The following is an 18,331-nucleotide window of genomic DNA, read 5'->3' as shown; positions in this document are numbered from 1 at the left end:
AACATAGTAAAATAACATCAGGATTCTTTCTATAGTTAACGTGGAGCTCTTAAAACATAATTTTAAAATAAATCACATAATTGAATATTTACATCAAAAGAAAAGGCATTTAAAAAAATAAACATTCACCTAGTATAGTTGTAAGCCCCTCAATGATAGGTAGGAGGTCTAGTACCAACTAATGAATCTAAGATCAAAATATTTTCCAATGAACAGCATCCCCAAAAATTGAATTTAAAAGAGTAAAAATAAGAAACTCAAATAATTAAGTAAAATAATTGAAGAGATGATAATTCAATATGATAAAATTAATAAATTTGTAAATTTTAATTATGACCATAAAATGAGAGTGAACTGAAAATTGCTATATTCTATCGTAAAGAAAAAAAAATTATTCACATGTAAATCAAAGTAATAAATTTACTAACTGAAAGCATTGAAATTTCAAATACAAAATGTTAAGTAAAAATTTAAAATTTTGAGGACTTAACAAAATAAGTAACAAACGTGGATACACAGTTCACAAGGGTAAATAACTAAACGTGACTTATGCCATGAAAACAAATGTGGACACATAGTCCACAAGGGTAAGTAATGAAAAGCAGCCTGAGCTATGAAATAAACGTGGATACATAGTCTATAAGGGTAATGCTAACCAAACATGGCTGAAGCCACGAAACAAATGCGAGTACAGGGCTCGTGAAATAACAAACGTGTGAACAAAGCTCACAAAAATTAAACTAACTAGTCATTGACTAAGGCACGCTAAGGGCTAATGGTGCTGTCATTAGCAGCCAGTGTTCTATATAAAGTTCCCTTCAAATTTATTTTCAAACATGTGAGAAAATAATTACTTTTAAAATATAAAATCCTCTTCTCAGTACAAAACTCGCATGAATCAATTTAAAATAATTAATCTTCTAAGTGTAAAAATTCATAACTAATATCTTATAAACACTTTCACCAATTTCCATGATTATCTTTATCAAATAAAGGAACACTTAAATTTGTAAAATAATTTTCATCAATCTTCTAAGTATATCTCTTAAGAAAAGCACTAGTACAAATCATAATTTAATTAACAAGGTAACTAATATTCATCATAGTTGTTAATAAGAATAATATGCATAAAAATGTAATAATTTTAATGAAAGACTTTTATTGACAAATTGAATGGGATGCTATTCACTTACCTGAAGGGTTTCAAAATATAATTTGCTCCCAATTTAACCTTCTTGCAACGATACTCGGTTTTAATCTCCTAGAATCCAAATGATGTTGGAAATTATGCCCTAGGGCCAATCATTGTACAATGCACATTGTTATTTAATGAATTTCTTTTTTATTATCATAATGTTAACCTCTAGAAGTTCATGTTATTTCATCACATTTTCCTTAGATTCTAATCCATCTTGGTTCAATTGTATATGTTTTTATTGCCCAAATTTGGAAAATGTGTATTTTGTTTTGGGTTTGTGTTCTTGGCTTTAATTTGATTTTTTAGCCTAATTTTATGTTATTTTGATTGAAGTTTTGATTAGAAGCATTTATGGAGCTTTGTGGATGTTTTTGAAAGGCTTTTGGATGAAGAAATCAAGAGCAAAATGAATGATTTTCGTTAGCTGTAAAAACAATGCAAAACTACCAAAGTCATCCCAAAGTCGTGACTTTCGTTCGCGACTTTCATCATTGTCAGAAAAACACATTTCATTTATCAAAAATTAGTTGGCTAGGACACATATAAGCTGTGAGCTCAACCCAGAACGCATTGTTTAAACTTTTAAACACATTTGGAGCTTGGTTGTGCTAGGGTTTGGGCATTGGAAGAGTTGGGATCAAGAGATTGAAGCTTTGAAGATATTTAGAGCTCATTTTCTTTGGTTTTTCTATTCCTCTTCCCTTTCCTCTCTTGTAATTTGAATATATATTTGTAGCTTGTAGATGATTATGAGTAGCTAAACCCTTTGTTCTAGGATTATTTGGAACCCTTGTATGGATTAACACTATATTTCTCCTCTCTTTTTATGATTAATGATATATATATGTTTATTTTATTCTTTCCTTAATGCTTCTAAGTGATTGGCCACCATTTAGATGTTGGGTTCACTTAATTGATGCTTGAGAGGGCTAGGTTGAGTGTAGAACTTGGGTAATATTGTGCAAGAACTTGATATTTGCATGTTGAATGGATGGTTTTTCTAGTAAGATAGAGATATACTTGCTAGCCTTGCATAGCCACGTTAGGGTTGGTGTTTAAAATTGAGTTTTATTAATTATAACAAGAGATTGGGCAATTAATTTAACTAAACACTTGTTCATGACTTGAGAGAGCTTGTCCAAGTATTTTTAGAACCTTAGGTTAGCAATTATTTTCATTAAAAGCATTTACGAGAGGAAGTAATTTTGGTGTTATGAAATGCAAGGGAGATAAATAATCCTAAGTCCTAATTTGTATTTGAAGTGTGTGAATCAATTACTTTTCTTTATTTTCTAGTATTAGTTTCATTTGCAAAATCATTTTTACCTAACTATGTGTAGCTCAACTTGATCAAATTTGCTTGTCTTTTGCTTGATCATTGTTTTTGAATAAATTCTCGAGGGAACGATACTCTACTCATTTTATTTTTTGCCACAGCCCGTGTACTTGCGGTGAGCAATAAGTTTTTGGCGCCATTGTCGAGGATTTGATTTTGAAAATATTTTGATCAACCTTAGACTAGTGATATTAGATTTCGCTTGATCTTTGTAGATATTAGTTCTAGATTTTTTATTTTGTCTTTGTTTAGTGCTTTTGTTTTAGTTTGATACTTTTTTGGTTGCTTTCTTCTTCAGGTACCCATTTGGCATATGCAAACTAAAGGCCCAGAAGGATTGGAAGTTATACTTGAAGGATTAACAATCTTTAAAGAAGTTGAATCTCCTAATTCTGAAAGAACTCCTGAAACTCAATCAGGAAACATGGCAGAAGACCAGTATGAAATCGCCTCAGTCAATGACTTTGGTAATCAGAATCTGAGGGGTACTCAATCTTGTATTCGAATGCTGGAGTTTCAAGCACATACTTTTGAAATCAAGCCCGCCATGATCACAATGCTTCAAATGAATGGTGTGTTTCATGGTCTATTCAATGAAGATGCTAACAAGTACTTGATGTCTTTTATGGAAGTATGTGATTCTTTTAGACAAAATGGGGTGCCTAAAGATGTCTTGTGCTTGCAGTTATTTCTAATTTCTCTACAAGACAAGGCTAAAAATGGTTTAACAATCTTCTTGAAGGTTCTATTGGTTCATGGGAGGATCTTGAGAACAAGTTTAGAGCTTGATTCTTCTCTGATGATAAAACGGTAGAAGCAAGAGATGAATTTCTTAGCTTTAAGCAATATCCAGAGGAACATCTCTATACAGCTTGGGAGAGATATAAGATGTTGATGAAGAAATGCCCTAATCATGGGGTGGACAAATGGGTCGTGACTCAGATTTTCTATAATCATCTGAATCCATCTTCTAAGGCCATTGTTGATTCTATCATAAATGGGGGATATCAGAATGTGCCTATCAATGAAGTTTTTTGCCTCTTGGAACAATTATCTGCGAACAACACTTAAAACACGGATAGAAGGAATACATCAATGGTGACTAGTGCTAAAGATGATTCTTCTTCCCAAATTGTATCCATCTTGAATGCAATGAACAAGCATTATGATATGTTGGAATCTCAAATGCAAAAGGGAAATTCTCATAATGTGTATGCTGTCCAAGCCATTCCAACTATGTGCAACCAATGCAATGATATTCACATACCTGATCAATGTCCTCTTTATATGACCATTAAGTCTGTCAACTATATAGCCAAGTTTCAAAACCCTCACAACAACCTTTACTCTCAAACATACAACTCAGGATAGAGGAATCATCCTAATTTTTCATGGAGTCAAGGAAATTCTTCAAATCAACCTTCATCCTCTAATGTCAAGCCAATTCACTCTCTGAGTTTCCAAGCTCCACCAAAGCCAATGCCGGTTAAGGAAGAGGAGTCTAGAACAGAAAAGATGTTAGCACAAATCTTGAGTAATCAAGAGTCTACAAGAGTTGAAACTAAGGCAACTCTTACTCTTCATGATACCGCAATTAAGAATCTTAAAGTGTAAATGGGACAATTGGCTTCACAAATGAATGTTATGTCAAGAAGCAATCTCCCTAGTGACACCATTCCAAATCCTAAAAGGGATGGTAAGGAGGAGTGTAAAGCAATCACTTTGAGAAGTGGGATGCAATTACCAGAAGTTCTTATGCCAAGTGCAAGTGATGTGAGTAATAGTGCTACTAAGGTGGTTGTTGATGATGAAGTGATCAATGAAGAAATTGTGGTTGAAGAGTGTGACAACTCAAAAAAGAATCAAGAAGAGAAAAAGAATGAAGATAAAGCCAAAAAGGTTAGTGATGAGAAAAAGCAACAAGAGGCTAAGTCAAAATATGTGCCTCCACCACCTTTTCCTAAAAGGATTAGGAAGCAATAAGAAGATAGCCAATTTAAAAAGTTTCTTGATATGTTCAAGCAATTGCATATCAACATTCATTTTGTGGAAGCTTTGGAGCAAATGCCCAAATATGCTAAGTTCATGAAAGATGTGCTCTCTAAAAAGAGAAGGTTCAATGAGTTTGAGACGGTTGCTCTAACCAAGAGTTATACGGATATCGTTAAGCAACTACCTCAAAAGATGAAGGATCCCGGTAGCTTTTCAATTCCATGTCACATTGGAAATAAATTTTTGGGTAAGGCATTATGTGATCTTGGTGCTAGTATCAATCTTATGCCTCTCTTTTTTTAATAAATTGGAGTTGGGTAAAGCTAGACCAATAACCGTGACTTTGCAATTAGCAGATAAAAGCTTGGCTTATCGACGTGGTGTTATTAAAGATGTTCTTGTAAAAGTGGATAAATTCATTTTTCCGGTTGATTTCATTATCCTTGATTGTGAGGTAGATTGTGATATTCCTATTATCTTAGGAAGACCATTCTTGGCAACCGCTAGAACCTTGATTGATGTTGAAAAAGGTGAGCTTACTATGAGGGTGGATGATGAGCAAGTCACTTTTAACATGCACAAGTTGATGAAATCTCCCATTGATCTTGAGCAATGCTTCTTTGTTGATATGCTTGATCAAGTTGCATAAGAATAATTTAATGAGGCAATTCCTAATGATTTTTTAGAAGCCTTATTGCTAAAAGCTCAATTAAAGACTTAAGATGGAGAAGAGTGTATGGCTATCATGAATGCATCACCAGTTTATTCTAGAAATCGTGTGTAATTTAAATCTCTAGATTTATCTTCTCTGGGTAGACCATATTTGAAATCCTCTATTGAAGAGCCACCATCTCTTGAGTCGAAGATATTACCTTCTCATCTTCGGTATGTCTATTTGGAAGCTAACAACACCTTGCCAGTGATTATTGCTATAGACTTGAATGCACAACAAGAAGAGCAACTTGTGGAAGTCTTGAAAGCTACAAAAGAGCTATTGGGTGGACTATTACCGACATAAAGGGTATTAGCCCTTCAATTTGTATGCATAAGATTTTCCTTGAAGACAATCATAAAGCTTCTGTGGAATATCAATGAAGGTTGAATCCTATTATGAAGGAAATTATGAAAAAAGAGATCTTAAAATGGCTTGAGGCGGGCATTGTTTATCCTATCTCTGACAGCTCTTGCGTGAGCCCAGTTCAATATGTTCCAAAAAGGGAGGCATGACTGTAGTGGCTAACACCCATAATGAGCTAATTCCTACCCACATTGTTACTAGATGGAGAGTATGTATGGATTACCAAAAGTTAAATGCGGCTACTAGGAAAGATCACTTTCCTCTTTCCTTTATCGACCAAATGCTTGATAAATTAGCTGGAAGGGAATTCTTTTGCTTCCTTGATGGGTATTCGGGCTATAACCAAATTGCCATAGCTCCAGAGGATCAAGAAAAAATGACATTCACCTGTCCTTATGGAACTTTTGCTTTCAAGCGCATGCCTTTTGGGTTATGCAATGCACCAGCCACTTTTCAGAGGTATATGATGGCAATTTTCTCTGATATGATTGAGCAAACTATAGAAGTCTTCATGGATGACTTCACAGTTTTTAGGGATTCATATGAGGAGTGCTTGATCAACTTGGCCAATGTATTGAAAAGATGTGAAGAGACCAACTTGGTCTTGAATTGGGAAAAATGCCACTTTATGGTTAAGGAGGGCATTATTCTTAGCCATAGAGTCTCCAAAAGTGGCTTGGAGGTAGATAGAGCTAAAATTTCGGTGATTGAGCAACTTCCTCTACCTACTAATGTTAAGGGTATGAGAAGTTTTCTTGGCCATGTGGGATTTTATCACCACTTCATTAAAGATTTTTCCAAAATAGTCAAGCCTCTTTACACTTTTCTTGAGAAAGATGTTGAATTTAAATTTAATGTTTCATGCTTGAAAGCATTTGAAGAGTTGAAGAAAAGACTTGTGTCTGCACCTATCATGATGGCTCCTGATTGGAGTTTGCCTTTCATTGTGATGTGTGATTCTAGTAACTTTGCTGTGGGTGTTATGCTCGGCCAAAAGAAAGAAAAAGTGCTTCACCCAATTTACTATGCTAGCAGAACACTTGATGATACTCATGAAAATGACACCACGACTAAGAAAGAGCTTCTTGTAGTGGTGTTTGCTTTTACCAAGTTTAAATCATGCCTTGTGGGTACTAAGGTGATAGTTTACATCAACCATTCAGCTTTAAAGTACCTATTTAGCAAGAAGGAGTCTAAAGCAAGGTTAATTCGATGGGTACTACTTTTATAAGAATTTGACTTGGAGATTATTGATAGGAAGGGTACTGAGAATCAAGTGGCAGACCATCTTTCTAGGTTGAGTACTGATGCTCAACTTAAATCTAAGGTTGTTATTGATGAAGCTTTTCCTGATGAGCAACTCTTTAAGGTTGACAATATTCAAACACCGTGGTGTACAGACATTGCCAACTATCTTGTTTGTGGTATCTTGCCCTTTGATTTAAAGTTTCATCAAAAGAAGAAGTTTTTCCATGATACTAAGTTGTATTTTTGGGAAGAACCCTATCTGTTTCACCAATGTGCCGACCAAATTATAAGAAAGTGTGTTCCTGAGTATGAGCAACAAAAATTCTAAGATGTTGCCATTCTTCTGATTATGGAGGCCACTTCGAGGGTGACAAGACAACATCTAAAGTCTTACAAAGTGGTTTCTATTGGCCCTCTTTATTCAAGGATGCATATAACTTTGTTTTAAAGTGTGATAGGTGCCAAAGGATGGGTAACATCTCTAGAAGGAACGAAATGCCACTCAACAACATGCTTGAAGTAGAATTGCTTGACGTGTGGGGCATAAACTTCATGGGACCATTTCCCATGTCTTTCAACAATTAATATATCCTTGTTACTGTAGACTATGTCTCAAAATGGGTCAAAGTGATAGCATTTCCTACTAATGATGCTAAAGTGGTGCTCAAGTTCTTGAAGAAACATAGTTTCACCTGCTTTGGAGCACCAAGAGCCATTGTGAGTGATGGTGGTACTCATTTTTGCAACAACCAATTTCAATCTCTCTTAAAGAAATATGGTGTCAAGCACAAGGTTTTACTTGCCTACCATCCTCAAACTAACAAGCAAGCTAAGATTTCTAATCAAGAAATTAAGAAGATACTTGAGAAGACAGTAGGAGTGGCAAGAAAAGACTGGTCCACCAAACTTGATGATGTATTGTGGGCTTATCGAACGGCTTACAAAACTCCTATCGGCATGTCTCCATACTGGTTAGTTTTAGGAAAGCATGTCATCTACCCGTAGAGCTAGAACATGGTGCTTATTGGGCTATCCAAAAGCTCAACTTTGATTTTAAGACCGTAGGTGAAAAGAGACTTCTCCAACTGAATGAACTTGATGAATTTCGGTTCTATGCCTATGAGAATGCTAGGTAATATAAGGAGAAGACAAAAAGATGGCATGACAAGAAAATTTTATGCAAAGTATTTGAGCCAGGCCAAAAAGTACTATTGTACAACTCTAGATTGAGATTATTTCCTAGGAAACTCAAGTCTAGATGGTCGGGACCATTCAATGTGGTCCAAGCATTCCCTCATGGTGCTGTTGAGCTAGAGAGCAGTGAAGGAGAAAGATTTAAAGTCAATGGGTAACGAGTGAAGCATTACTGGGGTGGTGAGGTAGACCGTGAAGCAATCACCTTGCCCTTATCTAATGCCTCTTGAAGAAGAGAAGAGTCAGGCTGAATGACTATAAAACAAGCGCTACTTGGGAGGCAACCCAAGCTCTAAACCTTATTTTTTGATTTTTCTTTTGTAGTTTAGTTGTTTTGGTTAAGTTATATGTGATCTTATCTCTTTTGTAGGTTAACAAGGAGATATGAGGAAGTATAAGCCTTTGGAGAAGCAAAAAATGCGGCTAAAGAACAAAAAAGCACAAAAGAAAGGAAAATTTTAGGGAAGTCAAGCTTTTTAAGTTGTTTTTATGCTTATAAACTTGTCTTGGCAACTATTTTGAGTTTATTGAAGTTAATGCAACTTTTTGTGGTATGATTCCCATAAAAAATGGTTCTTTTCGAGGGTTAATTGCATTTTAATTGAAGAAAATTGTGTATGGTTGATGAATAATGGTTAGAAATTGATTTTGGAGTAAATATAGTACTTGGAAGAGGTTTTAAGGGGTAAATAAATCAGATTTTTAAAAACAGAGTGCTGCAGAATTTTGCTGTCAAGAAAGTTCTAGCAAAAGTCATGACTTTGGGCTCACGACTTTAAGATTCCAGAGAAGGTCAAAGTCATGACTTTCATTTCAGGCTTAAATCCAAAGTCACGACTTTCATCTCCTCTGGACCTGTTTGAAAAAAAATTTTGATTTTCTTTTTTTTTTTAAAAAAAATATATATAATAATAATAATAATAATATTTTTTCTTTTCTGTCTTTTTCTTTTCTTTACCTTGTGTGCTATTTTATTTTATTTTTTTTCCTCTTTTTACAATGTTTTAATATATATATATATATATTTATAAAGATATAATATTAATAATAATATTTTTTTCCTTTCCTCTCTTAATGTGCTGTGTCTGCGGCTCTTATTTTTTTAAAAAAATTTGGTTCAAATTTGAAAAACCTTCAGCTCTTCCATTCAAGACTCATGCTTCCATGCATCTTATTTTCTTTTTTCAAAAATCTATATATATATATATATTTTTTGAATCTCTTCACGCAGTTTTTTTTTCCTTTCCTAATCAGCATTCATTTCTTCTTTCCTGATCAGCTTCGTTTAATAAAAAAAATAGCAGAGAGCGTCTGACCTGAGCTGACCTCACGTGTCTTCTTTCTTTATTTTCCTGTCTAGTTCTGTCCTTCCCTTCATGCTCATTGCACCTCACTTCTATTCACCGTCTGCCAGCATCTGTACCTTTACTCGCCTTCACTATCACCTCGTTGATTCAGTTCCACCGGCAACCATATCATTTCCTTTCTCATCTCCCAGCTTCATTCTCCACAACCACCGTCTACTTCCTCTTTGCCATTCGCCCAAGCCTTCACCACTATAGCTCATCCACACTATTCACCGTAGCTTCCATGCCTATCTGCTACTGTAACTCCCTATTCGCCATAGCTATTTGTGGAAGCTTGAGGGTGTTTCTTAGCCATTCGCCCCCATTTCCCCTTCCCAAGCTTCAATCACTACTCCAGATCCGAACGCTGATGACCCTGAGTAGCCTCAATCACTATTACACCATCACATTCCTCATTTTGGCTGTCAGCTTGAGCTGGTGTAGTTGATACTCTTCCCTTCCTAAGCTTCAATCACTGCTCCAAACCTGAACACAGTCGCATTCCTCTCCTTCTATATTGGGTCCAGCTCTTTTGAGCTTTTAATTTTGAATGAGGCCGTACGCTCAGCTGCCAAGCTAAGCTGTATTTCTTTAACGCATTCTAAGAGCCCAGCACACGGTATCACAACTGTAGTATGAAGTTTTAAAGCTTGTTCTGCTCTAATCCTTCTGCTCTTAGTTCCGTGAGGCATTTGTTCTTATGGTAGCTTAGAAATCATTATACTCTGTGATTTGTTTGTAAATGTGTGAAAATGCAGTGCTATTTTGAGGTTAATTTATATTAGCTGATTTTCTTGCTTCATTTCTGATTTTGATAAAAAAAAATAATTTTGACCTCTGATTTGAGAGCTTAGGCTCTATATTGGTAGTTGCATTGAGAATATTAATCATTAATAGCTCATTTTTGCAGAGAAAAGTGAAAACTTTAATGATAATTATGGTTCTGTGGGTTAGTTATTCTGAGAACTTGATATGTGAATTTGTGACCTAAACACAATTTTTCATATTTCATAATGGCTAGCTGATGGATTTTATTCGAGAATATCTGGAGATGATGCTGCAGACACATGTGTTTGTTAATGATTGCTTCAGGCTACGTTTTTGAATTTTTCCCATTTAATATTGGAACCTAGAATTGATCTACCAAATTTAGTTAGCTAAATCCATGTTCTAATGTTCACATATCAATTCTAGAATTCCATGATTTTGACCAAGTGTTTGAGCTTGTGACACCTTACTTGTTACATCAGAAGTTTTAATTAGAATTGATTGAAATTGCCTTGCTGGATGTTTTGACTAAATCAAAAAGAGCTCATTTATTGAATATTGCTTGGGGAATTTTCTAGCTATTGGTGGCACAATTTTTCATTATGTTGGTGCTCTTATGATTCTAATTTAGGGATTATTTTTGTTTTGTTATCTGTGGTCTCAGTTTGCTGTGTTGTGGGAAATTATGCAGGCAATGGGTAAGAAAAGTATCCCACTTTATAAAAAAGCCAAGGTCATTAAAGTTAGTGAAAGTTCTAAGGGATCAGGATGGGACAAAACTCGATTTGCCACTGCTGTGATTCAAGATTATTTTGAGCAAAATTTGAAGGAGAGAAAAATAGTTCAAGAAAGACCCTTCCCTTTGAGATGGTCTGAACAATTTTACAATGATTTACATTATATTTATCATGCTACTAGCCTTATCCGTGAATAGAGCCATGCCTCTCAGCCGCTTGTGGAAGCTTACTATGCCTACATTGCTTGCAAGGATACCTTGCGATGTAAGGTACGGGGCAAATGGGTAGAGATCACTGAGGACACATTTTGAAAGGTGTACAACCTTTCTCCCATAGAAGAGTGCCAATATACCGTTTACAAGAATGATAGAACTCAATTGCCATTTAATAATGTAGTCTGAGGGCTATGCCTGCTTGACAAAAATATTTGGCAACATGACACCCATAGAAATCCCAAGAGTATTTTGTGCTGTAATCTAAATAGGACAACTCGTATATGGTGGCACTTCTTGGCATCTAATGTGATCCCAGTGACCCATATAAGTGATGTGACTGTTAATCAAGCTACCCTTTTATATACCTTGATGATGAGGCAACCTGTCAACTTTCTAAAAATCATGTTTGAGTACATGCGGAAGTTGCCTAGAAGCAGATATCGCAAGTAGGCATTTGGATTCCCACATTTGATTACTCAAGTGTGCTTAGAAAAGAAGGTTCCCACTCATCCGAAGGATCTTATGCTCCCTCCTTTGCTAAAGTTCAATTATAGAGAAATTCGATGTGCTGAGGGACCAAGAGAGGTGCCAGATCAAGCTGCGGATGGTAGGAGGCATATTGATCCACCTCATGTTGAGCCTAAACTGAACAACCTCATAGCACTCATCCAGAATATGCATGAGGGCCTCCAAAGCTAGCTGGATTGGATTGACTTCAGGCTTCACCATATTGAGCTATTCTTGCATCAGAGATTTTAGATGAACTTACCAAAGGGAGAAGAGGAGGCCAATACTGATGTTGGCCAAGACTCTGACACTCACACTGACTAGCTTCACCCTTCTTTACTTTACTGCCTTTTTATTTTTGTTTTTAATTCTAATTAGCTGTTGATTAGTTCTTTTTGGGTAAATACGGTTAGTCATGATCTTATGATATCTTTTGTGCTGGGCTAACTTTGATCTTTTTGTAGCTAATATGCGATAGCTTGACTAATCTCTTACAACTAATTATTCTATGATAACTTGTGCACATGCGGGTTTAGTTAGTTGTATTTTTGGACTACCTATGGATATATCTCAATTATACTGTTACAGGTTTCTAATTTTTTGTGCCTCTCATGGACCTTCTTTTTTATTGTTAAGTTGCATGAGAGAGGGCCCTCATTTTACCCTTTTGACAGTGTGGACACTGTTTAATTTAAGTTTGGGGAGTAAAGGTTTTATTTTGGTTGATTTGACATGAACTTCAATTTTGAAACTTAGCTATTTACTGTTCCTCTTTTCTGAAATTTGAGCTAGATTGAGAAATTATTTGTTGAATAGAATGCGTGATCCAATGATAGAATGTTGCTTAAACTGTATGTTTTATAGGAAGTTGTGATCAATATTTTGGCATGCTTGATTTGCAGGGTTAAGGCTTGCTTTCTAGTAATTTGTGAAATTTTCTTTTACACTTTTGAATCAAACAATGATTTGAATGCCTCTATTAGGAAATTTTGTGGCAAGTTTATGTGCATTTTCTTTCTCAATTGAGAAACTTTAGAACCTATCTTGGAATCTCTTGAGGCATTTTAATCACTTTGAATGATATTAAAATATGATTTGGGCATTCTTTCAAATGCGTTTGAGCCTTTCAAGCCTACCTATTGTATCATTTCCACTTGAACCCCCTTTTGAGCTTGGAATTGAAAATCTTCTGTATTTTCTTTTTGAAACCTACATTAGACCCTAGCCTCTACAACTTGAAAAACCATGAACCGCCTTACTCTTGAGATAAGTGATAAAAAAATTATGTGCTAGTAGGGAAGATTGGTTTAGTTGTTCAAGGAGGTGTTGTTGTTGTAAATTTGGGTGTGAGGAATGGAAATGAAGTTTGGAATTCTACTAATTGTGCTCCTAAAAAAAGTATAAAAAAATAGAAATATACATGAAAAAAAAATTGCAAAAAAAACAGAGAGAGTTTCAATATCAATAAATTTGGAGTATAAGGAATGGTATTTGGGATAAGTTTGGGGGAAAGTATTTGGCTAGCAAGGATGAAATGGTTGGCTTCTCATTGTCATTTATCTCAAGTTCTTTGAATTCCATTTATCCTTTCATTTCAATAAGCCCAAAACCTTCGGCCATGCTACAAGCTTACAAAGTCCCATTGATTTTGAATTATGTGAAGTAATCTTTTAGTGGAGAGAGAAGAAGAGTTTAGGCATATGAAGTCTTGATATTGAGCTTGTTCCATGCATATTGAGTTGTTACATTTTGATTTGATAGTTGCAGGAAAATCATTCTCTGGTCTCACACACACACATTTCTAAATTGTTGGAAAGCATGATCTTAATTTGTGAATTGGGCATTCCTTTATATTTCACTGCTATCCTCTTTAATATATATTTGGAGCAACTAGTGAGGATATTTTCATGCATACTTAGTGGATGAATAATTGATCAATCTAGTTGTTTTATTACTTTTTTACTCGAGGACGAGTAAAAATCTAAGTTTGGGGGTGTGTTATCCTCTAAAAGGTCATGTTATTTCATCACATTTTCCTTAGATTCTAATCCATTTTGGTTCAATTGTATATGTTTTTATTGCCCAAATTTGGAAAATGTGCATTTTGTTTTGGGCTTGTGTTTTTGGCTTTAATTTGATATTTTTAGCCTAATTTTATGTTATTTTGATTGAAGTTTTGATTAGAAGCATTTCTAGAGCTTTGTGGATGTTTTTGGAAGACTTTTGGATGAAGAAATCAAGAGCAAAATGAATGATTTTCATTAGCTGTAAAAACAGTGCAAAACTGCCAAAGTCATCCCAAAGTCGTGACTTTCGTTCGCGACTTTTATCGCTGTCATAAAAACACTGTGTTTCATTTATCAGAAATTAGTTGGCTAGGACACATATAAGCTGTGAGCTCAACCCATAACACATTCTTCAAACTTTTAAACACATTTGGAGCTTGGTTGTGCTAGGGTTTGGGCATTGAAAGAGTTGGGATCAAGAGATTGAAGCTTTGAAGACATTTGGAGCTCATTTTCTTCGGTTTTTCTATTCCTCTTCCCTTTCCTCTCTTGTAATTTGAAATGGGTCCACTTATTTTATATATTTGTAGCTTGTGGATGATTATGAGTAGCTAAACCCTTTGTTCTAGGATTATTTGGAACCCTTGTATGGATTAACACTATATTTCTCCTCTCTTTTTGTGATTAATGATATATATGTGTTTATTTTTTTCTTTCCTTAATGCTTCTAAGTGATTGGCCACCATTTAGATGTTAGGTTCACTTAATTAATGCTTGATAGGGCTAGGTTGGGTGTAGAACTTGGGTAATATTGTGCAAGAACTTGATATTTGTACGTTGAATAGATGGTTTTGCTAGTAAGATAGAGATATACTTGCTAGCCTTGCATAGCCACATTAGGGTTGGTGTTTAAAATTGAGTTTTATTAATTGTAACAAGAGATTGGACAATTAATTTAACTAAACACTTGTTCATGACTTGAGAGAGCTTGTCTAAGTATTTTTAGAACCCTAGGTTAGCAATTATTTTCATTAAAAGCATTTATGAAAGGAGGTAATTTTGGTGTTATGAAATGCAAGGGGGATAAATAATTCTAGGTCCTAATTTGTGTTTGAAGTGTGTGAATCAATTACTTTTCTTTATTTTCTAGTATTAGTTTCATTTGCAAAATTATTTTTACCTAATTATGTGTAGCTCAACTTGATCAAATTTGCTTAGTCTTTTGCTTGATCATTGTTTTTAAACAAATCCTCACGGGAACGATACTCTACTCATTTTATATTACTTGTTATGACCCGTGCACTTGTTGTGAGCAACACATAACAATTGCATGTGATACAAATATGATAACTGTATCCCTGGATAAGCTATAGTGATTGTCTTAAATGTCCCTAGTTAGTTATCTTTGAAGGATCATAGATGAAATAAGACTGGTATAACTTTGATTAATTATAGAGATACAAATTAAAGTCACAGGCACTTGAAAGAGTACAAGGTGCTGGACCAACCCGCTATGAAAAAGCTGCATAGTACAAGTCATAAGCTTATCTCATATGTAACTATATCACTAAGTCCTTTGACCTGAGATCATCATGGATTCCTACATGATAACCACTGAACTTTGACCTAGTCAAAAGTCACCTTTGACCGGGTGATCATAAAGGCTATGATTGAGTTTGGTGATATTCATGTAGAGGAATATGAGTGGTCAAGATGGAATTTGTCCCTCACATTAAGTGAGAGATATTACTGGGCCCCTCAATGAGTAAGACTGAGAAAATGTATGGCCATACTACAATGGAAAAGGGTTTTTTCCATTGCTACTGTCAGTCTACTCAGAGATCGAGAAAGTAAGGGTCAGGTAAAGGAGAATGACAATTCCATGTCTCATACTTGACTGAAATATTGCGTGACAAAAGGGATGTGATTGGTTGCATGATAGGTTACATTGGATTATCAATCCTCATGTGAATTGGGTAGTTGCAATGTCTTGCTAGAGGCCACTTGTAACTTGTGGGCTAATAGTGTAATTAGCCTACTGCCAATTTCATATGGGCCTACAAGGTCGCACACAAGAACGGCCCATCTTGAGTTACAATGTCCAAGTTCGTTGAATCTAGAATATGTCTAGATTCAATGAATGTAATATAGGGTGAATAAATTTTATATATATATATATATATTTGAATATTTATTTGATAAATATTTATATATATATATATATATTTATATGACATATAAAATTCAAAATATAATTTTATATATGTATATATATATTCGTGTGTATATATATAATATAATATGTATATGTGATATATATTATATTATATTATGTTATATTATATTATCTTATGTTAGTTTTAAAATTTAATTTTATATGATAGATTAAATTTAATAACTAACATGGTAAGAGAGAATATCATGTCAGTTTTATAATTTGAATTTATAAGATAAATTTGAATTAGATATGATATTATGGATTAAATTTATGAGATAATTTTAATTAAATTTTTGTGAGCTTTTAAGTGGAAGACAAAAACCTTTATCTATATACTATATATAGAGAGGGACGTCCTTATAAAGGTAGAGAGAGAGTTAGAAAAGTTCTGATGGCAAAAACACTCTAAGAGCCACGAAACACTTTATAGAAAAGAAAATTAACGTTCAAAGAAGAACGGATGCTGAGAGCGCTAGCACGCTGTTCGAGTTAGAGAGCTGTTCATGTGGATACTGGTAGAGGGAGCATATCTACGTTGTCAACTCCTGAGATCCAAATGTGCGCCAACTTTAAAGAATTAAAAAGGTAACTCTTCTATCCACCTTGACTTAAACGAATTTGTTTGGTCCATATAGGATAAAGACTTTAAAATTTTAATCTTCCGTTGTGCCTCCCTATCCAACAAATAATACTATAGTCAGTTTTCCTAAATATACTTTACAACCCAATATCTATAGTCCAATTTAATTCAATGGAGAAAGATAGATAAATTTTAACTCCGATAAGTTTTTTTTCCCATTATATCCATTATTTAATAGAAATTCTAAAGATTAACATATTAATAGTAATATAGCTTATGAATTACCAATTATGAAACCTATTCCCAACATCTCCAATTTCAGACTCAACTTCCTTCATAAATTGTCTTCTATAATAATTTAACTAACAACAATACAATCATCACAAGTATCTTGTCTTTATATGTTAAATTCCTCTAACAAGCATCTTACCAAGTTTTCTTCTCTTCCCATCTTATAATATTCAATAAGATTTTATTAAATTTCCTACAAGTTCAATAAACTTCCTTCTAACACAACATAGTTGATTCCAACAATTCAAAATTTCCCAAATATCTTTGGCCATTGCTAAATTATTAAATGGAGAGAAAATCCTCTTATAGACCTTTTAACAAACACCTAATAGGCATCAATTTTTAGTTCATTCAATGGAGCTTCCTAACCTTAATCACTGGCCCAATAATTTATTAGCTTCCATAATCAGTCCAACTTCAACTAAAATTCAAAACCACATCATCATTTTTTTTGTTCTTTATACTAAAAATTTCAACTTAAACCAATTTCCCCTTCATACTCAAACACAAATGGTAGCACAAGGCAAGAAAAATTCTACAGCCTCAATCATTATAGTACACACATACACCATATATTTCAAAACTCCCAAACATTATAGCATTCTAGGAGTCAAAAAGAAACAACAAAGCCCCATTGTTAGACTTAGAAATTCCATAAAGTAGAAGAGAGAAAAATTTGAATCCTCACCACAGACCAATCATGATGGAGCAGGAAGAAAAATTCAAAACTCCTTTTAATCAGTTTAGTGATAGTGAAGAAATAGAAGGGGAAGGAGTCGGTACACCATAGAAACATACCAGAACAGGGATGATGCAAAACAGGAAGATACCTTTGGCGAGCTACATGAAGAGGAGAAACAAAGGGAAGAAGTTGAAGCTCCTTCCACGACACCAGCACAACACAACACAGCATCTAAGGAAGAAGGAGGAGGCCTGCGATGCAGAAGGAGGAGGAGGAAGAAGAAAAAGGCCCGACAGCAATGTAGGGGAAGAGAAAATCTGGGACCTTGACATAACTCCCTACTATAGACGAATAGCCACTTGCAACCATGCTGGCAACGGTTGAAGATAGAGAAGGGAGGCTGGAGAATAGAGGTGTGATCGGAGCTCTCTCTCTCTCTCTCTATACCACTGGGTTCAAAAAAAATCGACAATGGGTATAAAGGAGAGGCTAAAGTGTGCGTGCATTTTATATATATATATATATATATATTTCAGAGCTATTTTTTTCCCAGTAATTTTGCAATACTAACAAAATAAAATATTTACTTTCTAAACTAAAAATATAAAGACTAGGGAAAATTTCCATTAAGCTACTAGTTTAATTTATTACAACTACCTCAAAATTTATATAAAAATACAATCAAAAAAAAAAATATATATATATATATATATTAATTTTTTAAATATTATTAATTAATTAATTAATTGATTTTATATTAATATTTTTTAGGGTTATTACATCATCAAACACAGTGCAAGTTGATAATCTCATTTCACGAATCAAGACTCTAGATCCAAGGCATCTAAGTAGTGGAACTTCAAACAAAAAAAATGAAACAAAATTTTTATAAAGTTTTTTTTTTAAAAAAAAGCAAAAGGAAACAAATAAAATAT

This window comes from Prosopis cineraria, unplaced genomic scaffold (assembly GCF_029017545.1).
Source record: "Prosopis cineraria cultivar Desert tree isolate PC_DT_omini unplaced genomic scaffold, ASM2901754v1 PC11, whole genome shotgun sequence".
Taxonomy (NCBI): Eukaryota; Viridiplantae; Streptophyta; class Magnoliopsida; order Fabales; family Fabaceae; genus Prosopis; species Prosopis cineraria.
The sequence above is the reverse complement of the archived record's forward strand: the minus strand, read 5'-3'. Positions refer to the sequence as shown.